The following is a 17,706-nucleotide window of genomic DNA, read 5'->3' as shown; positions in this document are numbered from 1 at the left end:
CCACAGCGATGTCGTCAGAGAGGTAAGTGCATGTGACGGGGGTTTAACGACTTTGTGCGACACGGGCAACTAATTGCCCGTGACGCACAAACGACGGGGGCAGGTACGATCTCTCGTGCGATCGTACGATAGATTGTCCTGTGTGACGCTGGCATTAGTCTCTAAAATCCTGCCTCCATTATACTGAATGGAGGTGGGAGCTATAGGTTATTAATAGCAACTGTTAGTGGTTGCTATAGGAACAAAATAAACTGTTAGTATAAGAAGCTTATGTGTGAGGAAATATGATGTCGGTGGTGAGACGGATAGAGAGAGACAGAAAGAGACAGATACACAGACAGAGACAGACGTGTAAAGAGACAGACAGAGACAGACGGGCAAAGAGACAGACAGGCAAAGAGACAGACCTGGAAAGAGACAGACCTGGAAAGAGACAGACGGGCAAAGAGATAGACCTGGAAAGAGACAGATGGGCAAAGAGACAGACCTGGAAAGAGACAGACCGGGAAAAGAGACAGACCGGGAAAAGAGACAGACAGGAAAAGAGACAGACGGGAAAAGAGACAGCCCTGGAAAGAATCAGATGGGCAAAGAGACAGATGGGCAAAGAGACATACGGGGAAAGAGACATACGGGGAAAGAGACAGCCCTGGAAAGAGACAGCCCTGAAAGAGACAGACGGGGAAAAAGACAGATGGGCAAAGAGACAGACGGGCAAAGAGACAGATGGGCAAAGAGACAGATGGACAAAGAGGCAGACCTGGAAAGAGACAGACCTGGAAAAAGACAAACCTGGAAAAAGACAGACAGGAAAAGAGACAGACGGGGAAAGACACAGCACTGGAAGGAGACAGACCTCGAAAAAGACAGACCTGGAAAGAGACATACAGGGAAAGAGATAGCCCTGGAAAGAGGCAGCCCTTGAAAGAGACAGCCCTTGAAAGAGACAGCCCTGGAAAGAGACAGACGGACAAAGAGAAAAACGGACAAAGAGACAGACTGTGAAAAAGACAGATAGGGAAAGAGACAGACCTGGAAAGAGACAGACGGTAAAAGAGACAGCCCTGGAAAGAGACAGCCCTTGATAGAGACAAAGAGACAGCCCTGGAAAGAGACAGCCCTGGAAAGAGACAGATGGGCAAAGAGATAGACGGGGAAAAAGACAGACAGGGAAAGAGACAGACGGGCAAAGAGACAGACGGGCAAAGAGACAGATGAGCAAAGAGACAGATGGGCAAAGAGACAGAAGGGAAAGAGACAGCCCTGGAAAGAGACAGCACTTGATAGAGACAGCCCTGGAAAGAGATAGCCCTGGAAAGAGACAGCCCTGGAAAGAGACAGATGGGCAAAGAGCCAGACGGGCAAAGAGACAGACGGACAAAGAAACAGACAGACAAAGAGACAGACAGACATAGAGACAGATGGGGAAAAGACAGACGGGGAAAGAGACAGACCTGGAAAGAGGCACACCTGGAAAGAGACAGACGGAGAAAGAGACAGCCCTGGAAAGAGACAGCCCTGGAAAGAGACAGCCCTTGATAGAGACAGCCCTTGATGGAGACAGCTCTGGAAAGAGACAGACGGGGAAAGAGACAGACGGGGAAAGAGACAGTCCTGGAAAGAGACAGCCCTGGAAAGAGACAGCCCTGGAAAGAGACAGACAGGCAAAGAGACAGATGGGCAAAGAGACAGATGGGCAAAGAGACAGACCTGTTAAGAGGCAGACAAGGAAAGAGACAGCCCTGGAAGGAGACAGACCTGGAAAGAGACAGACCATGAAAGAGACAGACCGAGAAAGAGACAGACCGAGAAAGAGACAGACCAAGAAAGAGACAGACTGGGAAAGAGACAGATCGGGAAAGAGACAGACCAGGAAAGAGACAGCCCTGGAAAGAGAAAGCTCTGGAAAGAGAAAGCCCTGGAAAGAGAAAGCCGGGCAAAAAGACAGCCAGGCAAAGAGACAGACAGACAAAGAGACAGACCTGGAAAGAGACAGACCTGGAAAAGAGACAGACCTGGAAAAGAGACAGATGGGAAAAGAGACAGACGGGAAAAGAGACAGACGGGGAAAGAGACAGACCTGGAAAGAGACAGACCTGGAAAGAGACAGACAGGCAAAGAGACAGACAGGCAAAAAGACAGAATGGTAAAGAGACAGACGGGCAAAGAGACAGATGGGCAAAGCGACAGACGGGTAAAGAGACAGCCCTGGAGGAGACAGCACTGGAAAGAGACAGACGGAAAAAGAGACAGACGGACAAAGAGACAGACTGAGAAAGAGACAGACCTGGAAAGAGACAGACAAAGACAGATGGGAAAAGAGACAGATGGGGAAAGAGAGAGACAGACAGACACACACATAGAGACAGACACAGAGATAGAGACAGACAGACACAGAGATGGAGACTGATAGACTGATACAAATACAGACAGAGAGATATAAACAGACAGACAAAGACATAGACACAGACAAACAAGGAAAGAGACAGACAGAGAGACAGACAGACAGCGACTGGGAGAGAGACAGAGAGACAGTTATTATCCCGGGCAACGCCCAGGTACTACAGCTAGTACAAGACAATGGCCCAAAACATACTGCTAGAGCAACACTCAAATAATTTAAGGAGAGCAAAGGAGTCTACAGGAAGTGGTTAGGAAAAATACCTGCTTTAAATGTCCAGCGTTCCATCTGTGCGTTCCACCCGGCCGTACCGAAAGTGACGCTTTTGACATCAGTTCCTATATAATGGCGCTCCCCAGCACAGTGCGGTCACACCGCCGCTGCCACTGCCACTGCCACTGCCACCACTGTTAAAGCACGTCCTGGACATTTAAAGCAGGTATTTTTCCTACCCACTTCCTGTAGACTCCTTTGCTCTCCACATATAGCCTTTTAACGATTATACTTTTGTTTTCAGGCGTCTTCTTCTCCACACCTCTGCCTTTTTTCATCCCACCACCATCACCTTGGTATGTAGTTCCACTTTTCCCTGTGCCACTTTCTTCAAGTTATATATGGTATATATATATATATATATATATATATATATATATATACTAGCTGTACTACCCGGCTTCGCCCCAGTTAATAACTGCTGTTAACAAAATAGAATGTATTAACATTCCTGGGATAGAATGTATAAATAGAATATATTAAAGCCCGGGATAGTAACTGTCTCTCTGTTTCTCTCCCATTCTCTGTCTGTCTCCCCCTCTGTATATATCTCTTTGTCTGTCTGTCTCTTTCTCTGTCTGTCTCTGACTGTCTCTGTCTCTTTCTCCGTCTGTCTCAATCTCTTTCCCTGTCTGTCTATCTCTTTCCTTGTTTGTCTATCTATCTCTGTCACTTGCCCTGTCTGTCTCTTTCCCTCTCTTTCTCTGTCTGTCTCTTTCCCTCTCTTTACCTGTCTGTCTGTTTCCCTGTGTCTGTCTGTCTCTTTGTCTGTGTCTGTCTCTTTCCCTCTCTTTCCCTGTCTGTCTCTTACTACCCGGCTTCGCCCGGGTTAATAACTGCTGTTAACAAAATAGAATGTATTAACAAAAATGTATTCTGCACTCAAAAACCACAAAACAAATAGATATAAATGTAATTATTAAATTGTTTCCTATATTAACCAATCAGAGCTCAGATTAATTAACTGTAGCAAAATAGAAGCTAAGCTGTGATTGGTTGCTATTGGCAGCCTGATAAATCTCCAGGCAACAGAAAGCCCCCCCCCCTGACAGTATATATTAGCTCACACATACACATAATAGACAGGTCATGTGACTGACAGCTGCCGTATTTCCTATGTGGTACATTTGTTGTTCTTGTAGTTTGGCTGCTTATTAATCAGATTTTTATTTTCGAAGGATAATACCAGACTTGTGTGTGTTTTATGGCGATTATGTGGCGAGGTTGGTGTATGTGTGGTGAAATGTGTGCTGAGGGTGGTATATGTGTTCATATACGTGGTAGTGTGTGGCGCATTTTGTGTGTGTGTTCATATCCCCGAGTGTGGTGAGTATCCCATGTCGGGGCCCCACCTTAGCAACTGTATGGTATATACTCTTTGGCGCCATCGCTCTCATTCTTTAAGTCCCCCTTGTTCACATTTGGCAGCTGTCAATTTGCCCCCAACACTTTTCGTTTCACTTTTTCCCCATTATGTAGATAGGGGCAAAATTGATTGGTAAATTGGAACGCGCGGGGTTAAAATTTCGCCTCACAACATAGCACCCGGCACTGGCCGAGATAGTAACTGTCTCTCTGTTTCTCTCGCATTCTCTGTTTGTGTCCCCCTCTGTATATATCTCTCTGACTCTCTCTCTCTATCTCTTTGTCTGTCTGTCTCTTTCCCTGTCTGTCTCTGTCTCTTTCTCCGTCTGTCTCAATCTCTTTCCCTGTCTGTCTATCTATCTCTTTCCCTGTCTGTCTATCTATCTCTGTCACTTTCCCTGTCTGTCTCTTTCCCTCTATTTCCCTGTCTGTCTCTTTCCCTCTCTTTCCCTGTCTGTCTCTTTCCCACTCTTTCCCTGTCTGTCTCTTTCCCTGTCAGTCTGTTTCTTTGTCTGTGTCTGTCTCTTTGTGTCTGTCTCTTACCCTGTCTATGTCTGTTTCTTACCCTGTCTGTGTCTGCTTCTTTCCATGTCTGTGTCTGTCTCTTTCCCTGGCTGCATTGTGACATGCCAACATTACATATAAGGGCGTGGCTGCGCATTCTTCTGAAGTTCTGGCTGCACTGTGGCTCCCAGCTCCATTCGCTTTAATGGAGGCAGGTTTTTTGGTGACTAACTGTAAAGAGCGGGGTTAAAATTTCCCCTCAAAACATAGCCTATGACGCTCTCGGGGTCCAGAAGTGTGAGTGTGCAAAATTTTGTGGCTGTAGCTGCGACGGTGCAGATGCCAATCCTGGACATACACACACACACACACACACACACACACATATACACACACACACATACATATACACACACACACACACACATACACACATACATATACACACACACACACACATACATACACATATACATATATACACACACACACACACACAGACACACATACACACATACACACACACACACACACACACATACATACACACATACATAGACACACACACATACACATACACACATACACATACACACACACACATACACATACACAGACACACACAATACATATACACACACACACATACATACACACACACACACATAGACACACACACATACACACATACATATACACACACACACACACACACACACATATACATATACACACATACACACACACACAGACACACACACACACACACACACACACACATATGTAATGCACAGACACAGAGAAAACAGCAACGTACGTTCCGAGGGCTGGTATTTGGCCAGATACTGCTTCCCATATAAAGCCTATTGGGACCAGAATCAGGCGCAAAGGGGTAGGAGCCGGCGCTTCTTACTCACCGATCACCAGGCGGCTGTCACACTGCACCGGCGGCTTCTCCTGCTTTAGAAAATGCCGGCCGCTCATTATTCCATCTCATATTCACTGCTTCCTCCGCCCACCGGTGGCTGTGATTGGTTGCAGGCAGATACGCCTCCACGCTGAGTGACAGCTGTCACACTGCAACCAATCACAGCTGCCGGTGGGCGGGTCTTTATCGTGCAGTAAAATAAATTAATTTAAAAAAAAAAACTGCGTGCAGTCCCCCAAATTTTGATACCAGCCAAGATAAAGCCACATGGCTGAAGGTTGGTATTCTTAGGATGAGGAGCCCCAGGTTATGGGGAGCCCCTCAGCCTAAAAATATCAGCCAGCAGCCACCCGGAATTGCCGCATCTATTAGCTGCGACAGTCCCCAGGACTCTACCCGGCTCATCCCGATTTCCGTGATGCGGTGGCAATTTGGGTACTAAGGAGTTAATGGCAGCCCATAGCTGCCATTAAGTCCTAGGTCAATCATGTAAGGCATCTATGAGACACCCCCAATGATTAACCTGTAAGTGAAAGTAAATAAACAATAAGGTAAAGTAAATAAACAATAAGTAATAAATAATAATAAATAAGGGGTCAGTATTGGGCCCGCTTCTTTTCAACATATTTATAAATGACCTTGTTGGGGGCATGCGGAGTAGAATTTCAATATTTGCAGATGATACTAAACTCTGCAGGGTAATCAATACAGAGGAGGATAATTTTATATTACAGGGAGATTTATGTAAATTGGAGGATTGGGCTGAGAAGTGGCAATTGAAGTTTAATGTAGATAAATGTAAGGTCATGCACTTGGGTAGAGGAAATAACATTTATGATTATGTACTTAATTGTAGAACACTGAGTAAAACAGACACAGAAAAAGACTTGGGTGTATGGGTGGATGGTAAACTTCACTTTAGTGGACAGTGTCAGGTAGCTGCTGCAGGGCTAATAAAATAATGGGATGTATTAAAAGAGGTATAAGTGTTCATGAAAAAAATATAGTTCTACCTCTGTACAAGTCACTAGTGCGACCGCACTTAGAATACTGTGTACAATTCTGGTCACTGATATATAAGAAGGACATAGCTGAACTGGAGAGGGTGCAGAGAAGAGCCACCAAGATTATTAGAGGAATGGGTGGGCTGCAATACCAAGACAGGTTATTAAACTTGGGGTTATTTAGTTTGGAAAAACAAAGGCTTAGGGGGATCTAATCACAATGTATAAATATATGAGGGGACAGTACAGAGACCTTTCCAAAGATCTTTTTACACCTAGGCCTGCGACTGGAACACGGGGGCATCCGCTACGTCTTGAGGAAAGAAGGTTTAATCATAATCACAGACGAGGATTCTTTACTGTACGAGCAGTGAGATTGTGGAACTCTCTGCCGCATGATGTTGTAATGAGGGATTCACTACTAACATTTAAGCAGAGCCTGGATGCCTTTCTTGAAAAATTTAATATTACCAGTTATGTATATTAGATTTTATTACAGGGTATTGATCCAGGGAACTAGTCTGATTGCCGGATGTGGAGTCAGGAAGGAAATTTTTTCCCCATTGGAACTTGTTTGCCACATTGGGGTTTTTTTGCCTTCCTCTGGATCAACATGTTAGGCTACAGGTTGAACTAGATGGACTTAGAGTCTCCCTTCAACCTTAAAAACTATGATGATACTATGATACTATGAAACACATACACCCGAAAAATCCTTTATTTGGAATAAAAGACAAAATAATCCCCCTCTTTCACCACTTTATTAAAATCCCCAAATACCCCTCCAGGTCCGACGTAATCCACATGAGGTCCCACGACGCTTGCATACTGATCCTGCGGCGTCTGAGAGCTAGTACTCAATGCAGCGTCCTTCCGTGAACGAGGCTGCAGAGGTAACTCCAGGTCATTTCACACGGTCGGTGATGTCAACACATTACCGCTCGCAAGAACTTCAGGGCCTCACAAGCGGTAAAGAGTGACGTCACCGACCGACAGTGACCCTGCGAGAACTCAGACCCAAGGTCCCGCAGGGTCATTGCTGTATGAGAAATACTGTTGGCGAGGGGAAAACACAAACATCAAAAATAGAAGCTGAAATATCTATCAACCTATCCATCAACTCTATCTATCCATCAACTCTATCTATCTATCTATCTATCCATTATTTATCGATCTATCCATCCATCTATTTATCCATCCTCTATTTTTATAAGAAGAAGAAGGAAATGACAACACATTTTTTTTTTCTTTCAATGTGCTTCATTGCACTGAAGGCATATAAACACAGGTACCAACCCGCGGTAAAATCGAATGCGGTTTTCGGGTGCGGTTTGCTGCTTTGTTTTTTGCCACAGCTGTGGTAATCTTTCAGAGGGTGAGGAATTTTCTTAAGAAAATTCCATTTTCTAGTGTGCACAGGGCCTTACAAGACATTTCTGGTGCAAACTGATGAGTCTCCAGCCCTATGTTATTACAGCACAACATGTGTATATATGGGGCCCATTATTCTGTATGGAGGGCTATGTGGGGTCCATTATTCTGTATGAAGGGCTATGTGGCACCCATTATTCTGTATGGGGGGGCTATGTGGGGCCCATTATTCTGTATGGAGGGCTATGTGGGGCCCATTATTCTGTATGGAGGGCTATGTGGGGTCCATTATTCTGTATGAAGGGCTATGTGGGGCCCATTATTCTGTATGGGGGGCTATGTGGGGCCCATTATTCTGTATGGAGGGCTATGTGGGGCCCATTATTCTGTATGGAGGGCTATGTGGCACCCATTATTCTGTATTTAGGGCTATGTGGGGTCCATTATTCTGTATGAAGGGCTATGTGGGCCCATTATTCTGTATGGAGGGCTATGTGGGGCCCATTATTCTGTATGGGGGACTATGTGGGGCCCATTATTCTGTATGGAGGGCTATATGGGGCCCATTATTCTGTATGGAGGGCTATGTGGGGCCCATTATTCTGTATGGAGGACTATGTGGGGCCCATTATTCTGTATGGAGGGCTATGTGAGGCCCATTATTCTATATGGAGGGCTATGTGGGGCCCATTATTCTGTATGGAGGACTATGTGGGGCCCATTATTCTGTATGGAGGACTATGTGGGGCCCATTATTCTGTATGGAGGACTATGTGGGGTCCATTATTCTGTATGGAGGACTATGTGTGGCCCAATATTCTGTATGGAGGACTATGTGGGGCCCATTATTCTGTATGGAGGGCTATAGGGGGCCTATTATTCTGTATGGAGGGCTATAGGGGGCCTATTATTCTGTATGGAGAACTATGTGGGGTACGTTTTTGGGTCGTTTTGGGCAGCATTTAGTGGCAAAACCAATAGAATTGTTGCTTTTTCCCCGCGTTTATCGTGCAGTATAGTTAATGCTTTCTGTTATGTAGGAGGCATCATGAACAATACTAGAATTCTGGCCTTAATGATTCTTATTTTTGATGCCGTTATCGTGACTAATAAATCAGGTAAGAGTTGTAGAGGCTTTTCTCAATCATCTTTAGTTTTTTGTTTGTTTTTATTTTTCTGTGAATTAAAGTTTTAATGGAATAAAAAGGTTTTTGTGTTTTTACTTTTTATTTATCCAAATATCTTAGAAATCGTAGAAACAATCAATGGAAAATTGAGTTGAGGTAAGAGGGGGAAGTAGAAGAGCCGCTGAAAAGGACCCCCCGACAGTCCCTAAAACATAAGGGGCCGTTTTTCTTTTCTGTCTCTCCTGTCAGTGGCGGATTCTCGTCCTCCCGCCTGCGTCATACAGCCGGCACCAGGCGGTGAGCGAGGACGGATCCCTGCAGCAGCGCTGCTATAGTCATTTGTATCAGTGACCCCTGTATATATATTTATACCGGGGGCACAATGCTGGTAACTCATGTATATTCTCAGTGGAGCGGACGGTGCACTGTGGTGGACTATATATTCATGGGCACAGCGTGGCGCATTTGTGCATTCAGGGGCACAGTGGGCGGCATTTTTTATTCATGTCTCTTATATAGGTAACATTATCAATAATCAATAATTGTCAGATCCTGAAGTTCTGATTTTTCTCCTTCAGGTCCTCTCTGTAGGATCATAGCAGATGGCAGACCGGCTTCAGGAGCAGCAGGACAACAGGAGGCCATCATTTCCTCGGAAGACCATAACACTTCATCTATCAAGCTGCACAGTGTCACCATGTGATCATACTAGAAATAAGTTTGCCAAAACCGATGCACACCGTGCGCCCATAGCCACTCCAGACGTCTGGAGAAAAAAAGTCCTGTCAAAAACAAAATAATTATGTGTCATCACAAACTTAAGAAGATCAATTAGAAATGAATCATGCAATCTATTGGAGTGTTCCTTCTTGTCAAGGAAATACGATACAGCAGATAAACCATCTTGATGTGAAATATTGGAATACAGTGATTCCACATCACAAGTGACAATTAATGTGTCAGATGGAATAGAGACACAATTGATTTTCTGTATAAAATCAGTAGTATCTCGTATGTATGAAGGCAGGTTCTGGACCAACGGTTGTAAATAATAGTCCAAATATGAACCTGCCTTTTCACATAAATTGCCATTACCGGAGACTATAGGGCGGCCGGGTGGATTCTGTAAGCTCTTATGGACCTTTGGAAGCAAGTAAAATGTAGGTACCATAGGCTTAGCCACCCAAAGAAAATTCTTCTCCTTACTTGTGATGATGTCATATTCCAAAGCAGAATCCAGAAGATGTTCCACTCTTTTCTGAAAAGTTAGGCGGGCTTTGCACACTACGACATCGCAGGTGCAGGGGTCAAATTGAAAATGACGTACTTCCGGCATCGCATGCGACATCGTAGTGTGTAAAGGCTCGATGATACGATTAACGAGTGCAAAAGCGTCGTAATCGTATCATCGGTGCAGCGTCGGCGTAATCCATGATTACGCTGACGCGACGGTCCGATGTTGTTCCTCGTTCCTGCGGCACCATACATTGCTGTGTGTGAAGCCGCAGGAGCGAGGAACATCTACTGGCGTCACTGCGGCTTCCGTAGGATATGCGGAAGGAAGGAGGTGGGCGGGATGTTTACATCCCGCTCATCTCCGCCCCTCCGCTCCTATTGGCCGCCTGCCGTGTCACGTTGCAGTGACGCCATACGACCCGCCCCCTTAATAAGGAGGCGGGTCGCCGGCCAGAGCGACGGTCGCAGGACAGGTGAGTCCATGTGAAGCTGCCGTAGCGATAATGTTCGCTACGGCAGTTATCACAAGGATATCGCAGTTGCGATGGCGGTAGGGACTATCGCGTGCGACATCGCAGCATCGGCTTGCGATGTCGTAGTGTGCAAAGTGCCCCTTAGAGTTGGATCAGACGGTAATCTGCAATAGAATTTGTTATTGTTTAATTGTCGTTCCACTTCCTTCAGATATAACTCAGTGGGCCAGAGCACCACATTCCCCCCTTGTCTGCCTCTTTGATTAGAAAGGTCTTATTACTCTTGAGTTCAGATAGAGCCCTTTTTTCTTTTTTACTCAGATTTATGACCACCAACAGGACTATCAGAGAGTTCAAGAATTTCCTTTTTAGTAAGTTCAAAAAAGAGCTGAATTGATGGAAAGAGTGACAAGGGAGGAGAGGTAGTGGATTTGTTTTTCAAGGGACATGGTGCCCTACCTGGAATGGTTTCATTTTCCTCAAGTAAATCTAGGAGGTCATGCAGAACCCGTTGGTCCAAGTCAATGCAGGTTTCAGCAATCCTTGGCTGTTGATAGATTGCACGAAAGATGAGTTTTCTGCAGAATAAATAAACATCCTTGATAAGAGTAAATTTATCAACCTCATTGGTAGGGGAAAATGTAAGCCCCTGCTCCAACACAGATTTTTGATCTTCTGTTAATGTAAGATCAGTTAGATTGATTACCTTAAGAATATTCTCACGTTGTGATGATGACCTTTCTTCTCTTTCAGTAGATGTAGTGGGAGTTATTTCTGGTAGTAAGTTTGTCTGTAATTGTTCCCCCTGTAGTTGGGATTCCTGTAACGGGCAGCTTGTCTTCTTGGACGTCCCCTTACCCCGTCTGATGCGCTTTCTGCGCCGCTGCTTCCTGAACCTAAAAAATCGCTTTCACTAGAGGTCAAGGGTGCAGATTGTTCTGTGGAGGGGCCTTTTGAATTCATATTATGTGAATTGCCTCTATGTTTCCATCTAAATGCTGTGCCATTTGCAAAGTCTTGTCTATCCCTATTAAATTTCCTCTTTTTCTTATCAATTATTGTCTTTTCAAATTCATCCAATGTAGACCCTAGTTGGCTTTGAAATGGTTGGATCTGTTTGTCCTTGTCAAAGCTAGTCAGTTTATTTTCCAATAATTTGATTTTCTCTTTGGTATCACTTAGTAGAGCTCTGTCATGTTCTAACAGCATATTGATAATTATTCGTGAGCACTGAAGCAGACCCTTCTCCCACGTTTCTCTAAAGGCTGTTTGGGTCTCCCAGGCTGGGAAAATTTGAACCCTAAGACCTCTAGGAATAATGGACATTTTAAGGTATTCCTCTAAGGTTCTAATATTCCACCATATCTTGATACCGGATTTATGCGCCAAAGTAATCTCCTTACATAACTGCGCAAACTCCGTGCTAGCTGGGGTGCTAGGGACTGAATTGAAAATATTGGCTGATTCACTAGTCCAAGTAGCCTCTCTAGTATCCCAATTAGACGCCATGAAGGAGGCATGCACCAATCAAGGTAGAAAAAAATTACAACAATAAAACAAGGAGATATAAAAGAATTATATCAATTATCCATATACTATCGTATAACAAATCACATAATAGTTAGGCGTGCTATTCAAGGAAGGGCCCATCCAAGCCCAATACACATTACATAAGAAACAACTTTTAGAATGCACAGCCAGCAATTCTAATTAGAATATACAGTTAGGTCCAGAAATATTTGGACAGTGACACAAGTTTTGTTATTTTAGCTGTTTACAAAAACATGTTCAGAAATACAATTATATATATAATATGGGCTGAAAGTGCACACTCCCAGCTGCAATATGAGAGTTTTCACATCCAAATCGGAGAAAGGGTTTAGGAATCATAGCTCTGTAATGCATAGCCTCCTCTTTTTCAAGGGACCAAAAGTAATTGGACAAGGAACTCTAAGGGCTGCAATTAACTCTGAAGGCGTCTCCCTCGTTAACCTGTAATCAATGAAGTAGTTAAAAGGTCTGGGGTTGATTACAGGTGTGTGGTTTTGCATTTGGAAGCTGTTGCTGTGACCAGACAACATGCGGTCTAAGGAACTCTCAATTGAGGTGAAGCAGAACATCCTGAGGCTGAAAAAAAAGAAAAAATCCATCAGAGAGATAGCAGACATGCTTGGAGTAGCAAAATCAACAGTCGGGTACATTCTGAGAAAAAAGGAATTGACTGGTGATCTTGGGAACTCAAAAAGGCCTGGGCGTCCACGGATGACAACAGTGGTGGATGATCGCCGCATACTTTCTTTGGTGAAGAAGAACCCGTTCACAACATCAACTGAAGTCCAGAACACTCTCAGTGAAGTAGATGTATCTGTCTCTAAGTCAACAGTAAAGAGAAGACTCCATGAAAGTAAATACAAAGGGTTCACATCTAGATGCAAACCATTCATCAATTCCAAAAATAGACAGGCCAGAGTTAAATTTGCTGAAAAACACCTCATGAAGCCAGCTCAGTTCTGGAAAAGTATTCTATGGACAGATGAGACCAAGATCAACCTGTACCAGAATGATGGGAAGAAAAAAGTTTGGAGAAGAAAGGGAACGGCACATGATCCAAGGCACACCACATCCTCTGTAAAACATGGTGGAGGCAACGTGATGGCATGGGCATGCATGGCTTTCAATGGCACTGGGTCACTTGTGTTTATTGATGACATAACAGCAGACAAGAGTAGCCGGATGAATTCTGAAGTGTACCGGGATATACTTTCAGCACAGATTCAGCCAAATGCCGCAAAGTTGATCGGACGGCGCTTCATAGTACAGATGGACAATGACCCCAAGCATACAGCCAAAGCTACCCAGGAGTTCATGAGTGCAAAAAAGTGGAACATTCTGCAATGGCCAAGTCAATCACCAGATCTTAACCCAATTGAGCATGCATTTCACTTGCTCAAATCCAGACTTAAGACGGAAAGACCCACAAACAAGCAAGACCTGAAGGCTGCGGTTGTAAAGGCCTGGCAAAGCATTAAGAAGGAGGAAACCCAGCGTTTGGTGATGTCCATGGGTTCCAGACTTAAGGCAGTGATTGCCTCCAAAGGATTCGCAACAAAATATTGAAAATAAAAATATTTTTTTTGGGTTTGGTTTATTTGTCCAATTACTTTTGACCTCCTAAAATGTGGAGTGTTTGTAAAGAAATGTGTACAATTCCTACAATTTCTATCAGATATTTTTGTTCAAACCTTCAAATTAAACGTTACAAACTGCACTTGAACTCTGTTTTACAGGTTTCATTTCAAATCCAATGTGGTGCAGAGCCCAACTTGCGAAAATTGTGTCACTGTCCAAATATTTCTGGACCTAACTGTAGGGGGTGCACCAGTCAAGCAAGGCACATAATTGAAAAAGAGAGAACAAGACGCTTGACCATAAATGGCACTCACTCCAAGGATATATATAAAGAATTAACATTTTTTATTTTATTATAGCATATTAAAAACAATAACAAAAAATAAGAAAGTGCACAAATTGTAAAATAGACACCAAAAATAGTATATAATACCCAGTTCGTCTTCCTAAAGGTATACACAGTTTGCCATAACAATTCACAAGGTTGGACCTGTATAATATCTAAGGGTAAAGCAACTCAATACATATCAAATAACCAAATATAAATAAAGCAACCTAATAGTCAAACTACTTTAGTACGCCAGTATCTACAAAACCATCCTGAGCAATTAGCTGGAAGATGACCAAATGCTTACTAGGGGTAAAGGAATAAACAAACAACCCAGCTCAGTGGTCATAAAAATCTAAATCCACCAATACAGTCCCTATTGTGGCAAAAACTTAACTCATAATAAAGGAGGAAGACCTGGCCCGACGCTTTGATGAAGAGGCCCAAGTGGAAGATAATAGTTCCAAAGAGATTCCAACGGGAAGCGGTGGGCTCCGGTGGTTCACCAACGGGAAGCGGTGGACTCCGGTGGTTCACCAACGGGAAGCGGTTGACTCCGGTGGTTCACCAACGGGAAGCGGTGGACTCCGGTGGTTCACCAACGGGAAGCGGTGGACTCCGGTAGTTCACCAACGGGAAGCGGTGGACTCCGGTGGTTCACCAACGGGAAGTGGTGGACTCCGGTGGTTCACCAACGGGAAGCGGTGGACTCCGGTGGTTCACCAACGGAAAGCGGTAGACACCGGTGGTTCACCAATGGAAAGCGATGGACACCGGTGGTTCACCAACGGAAAGCGGTGGACTCCGGTGGTTCACCAACGGAAAGCGGTGGACTCCGGTGGTTCACCAACGGAATGCGGTGGACTCCAGTGGTTCACCAACGGAAAGCGGTGGACTCCGGTGGTTCACCAACGGAAAGCGGTGGACTCCGGTGGTTCACCAACGGGAAGCGGTGGACTCCGGTGGTTCACAATTGGAATGCGGTGGACTCCGGTGGTTCACCATCGGAATGCGGTGGACTCCGGTGGTTCACCAACGGGAAGCGGTGGACTCCGGTGGTTCACCAACAGGAAGCGGTGGGTGCACCCGAGTGGCAGGCTACAAAAGCCCAAGGTGCGCCTCAATGGTTTGCAAAAAGGCCAAAGAATGCACCCCGGTGGCAGGCTACAAAAGCCCAAGGTGCGCCTCGGTGGTTTGCAAAAAGGCCAAAGAATGCACCCCGGTGGCAGGCTACAAAAGCCCAAGGTGCGCCTCGGTGGTTTGCAAAAAGGCCAAAGAATGCACCCCGGTGGTTGGCTACAAAAGCCCAAGGTGTGCCTCGGTGGTTTGCAAAAAGGCCAAAGAATGCACCCCGGTGGCAGGCTACAAAAGCCCAAGGTGCGCCTCGGTGGTTTGCAAAAAGGCCAAAGAATGCACCCCGGTGGCAGGCTACAAAAGCCCAGGGTGCACCTCGTTAATTTGCAAAAAGGCCAAAGAATGCACCCCGGTGGCAGGCTATAAAAGCCCAAGGTGTGCCTCGGTGGTTTGCAAAAAGGCCAAAGAATGCACCCGGGTGGCAGGCTACAAAAGCCCAAGGTGCGCCTCGGTGGTTTGCAAAAAGGCCAAAGAATGCACCCCGGTGGCAGGCTACAAAAGCCCAAGGTGTGCCTCGGTGGTTTGCAAAAAGGCCAAAGAATGCACCCCAGTGGCAGGCTACAAAAGCCCAAGGTGCGCCTCGGTGGTTTGCAAAAAGGCCAAAGAATGCACCCCAGTGGCAGGCTACAAAAGCCCAAGGTGCGCCTCGGTGGTTTGCAAAAAGGCCAAAGAATGTTCCCCGGTGGCAGGCTACAGATCAAGATCACGAGCAACAGGAACACGACCAAGAGCTGTATCCAGGAGCAGAAGCACCATGGACACGGCTAAAGCTGCAACCAGGATCATATCTTCACCAGTGATAAATGCAGGAACAGCAATTAGGATCATGGACACCAGTGATAGCCAGGAGATGTACCCAGGATGACAAGCTCCATGGACATGTTAATAATTTGAAATCAGGATTTCAGGCACCAGGGACATTGCCGAAAACTGCAAACACAATCATGATATCAGGACATCACCAGTAGCTGCAGTCAAGATCAAAGTGACCAAAGACATGTCCAGAAGCTGTGTCAAGGAGGATCAGGGATATGACCACAAGATGCAACTAAAGTAGGCCCTTGCCAAAACCAGTGAACACCTGTAGAACTCCTCGGTGGGCAGAGACCAACCGCCTGGCTCCACCCCCTGGTGTGGACATCAGCCCCTGGAGGAAGGCAACAAGGGTTTTGTGTCTGACCTTGATGTGCCTGCAGGGAGTGTGGGGTGTGTAGGTGTTGTGCTCTGTGGCCCCTGGCTTGTCCAGGGCGACACACTACAACACTTAGGTTATTGTGCTTTTTGTGTATTTTGCAGGGTTACATGATACTTCATATACGATTTTTAGCTTTCTTGTTAGTAAATCACATTTTTTTTCCTTTTTTTCTTTCCTTAACTGAAGGCGGCATATCTCCAAGGCTTTCTGATCTCTCAGCAAATCAAGAGGAGCTGCAGACCGGGAAGACCGACCCTCAGGAGCCTCCTGGACTTCAGAGAACAAGCATGGCCGCCGACAGAGGAGCAACCTGTCCTCCAAGAAGCTCAGAAGAAGAGGCGATGCCCGGCAGCTTATCTGTTTTTGTCTTTTAAATGTGGTTTATACTTTTGCTGATGGTAATTTAATAAAATCTTTCTCCAATACGAGTTCTTCTTGCGTTGCCTCCAGTGAGTTCTGGCTTTGGTGATAAATATAGCACCCAACATAAATATAGCAGCAAAGCGGCAACTCAGTGGGAAAATAGCAGCAGGCAAATATAATGTGCAAAATCCGATGGCTAAATGATTATAAATAATGATGAAGTCAAAGCCTCAATATATATAAATATATATTTTGTAGCAGTGAGATATAACCAAGGCACAGACAGCACTGGGGTCATACACGTTACTGTGGGGCATATACATTTCTGGGGGCATACAGCTCTGGAGGGCAAACACATTACTGGGGTGGGTGGGATACAGCTCTGGGAGCTCATACAGCTTAGTGGGGGGCACATATAGCTATGGGGGGCCCATAGAGCTCAGGGAGGCATACACAGCTCTAGGGGGCACATACAGCTCATGAGGGGACATTCAGTTCTAAGTGGCCCATACAGCTCAGGAGGGGCACATACAGCTCAGGAGGGGCACATACAGCTCAGGAGGGGCACATACAGCTCAGGGGGGGGCACATACAGCCCATCAAGTTCAACCTTTCTCCACCAATTATACTTTTTTTTGTCACTAAATTATCTCTAACCGACAATGTTGAATACTGTGGAAATCATCCAACCCTTTTTTAAAAGCTGTTATAGTATCTGCCATTACTACCTGTTGTGGAAGGACATTCCACAATCTGACTGCTCTAACTGTAAAGAACTCTTTCCTATTTAGCCATCAGAATTGCCTTTCTTCCACTTGTTATGACTGCCCCATAGTCCTTAGTATGGTTTTTTTGGAAGGAATAAGTCAAGTGCC

General features: G+C 45.2%; 1 long non-coding RNA gene across 1 annotated transcript in view; it reads left to right on the top strand.

Moving 5' to 3' along the window:
- The window catches only part of LOC142289711 (uncharacterized), a 127,364-nt gene extending 110,647 nt beyond the window's left edge, over window positions 1-16,717 (top strand). Inside the window, exons 2-3 of the long non-coding RNA XR_012750138.1 lie at window positions 9,552-9,672; window positions 16,655-16,717. This is a non-coding gene — a long non-coding RNA (uncharacterized LOC142289711). The remainder of the gene's footprint in view (window positions 1-9,551; window positions 9,673-16,654) is intronic.
- Window positions 16,718-17,706: the final 989 nt, after the last annotated feature.

The sequence above is a fragment of the Anomaloglossus baeobatrachus genome, chromosome 2 (assembly GCF_048569485.1).
Source record: "Anomaloglossus baeobatrachus isolate aAnoBae1 chromosome 2, aAnoBae1.hap1, whole genome shotgun sequence".
Lineage (NCBI taxonomy): Eukaryota > Metazoa > Chordata > Amphibia > Anura > Aromobatidae > Anomaloglossus > Anomaloglossus baeobatrachus.
Note: the sequence above shows the minus strand (reverse complement) of the source record. Positions and strands in the feature narration are given on the sequence as shown.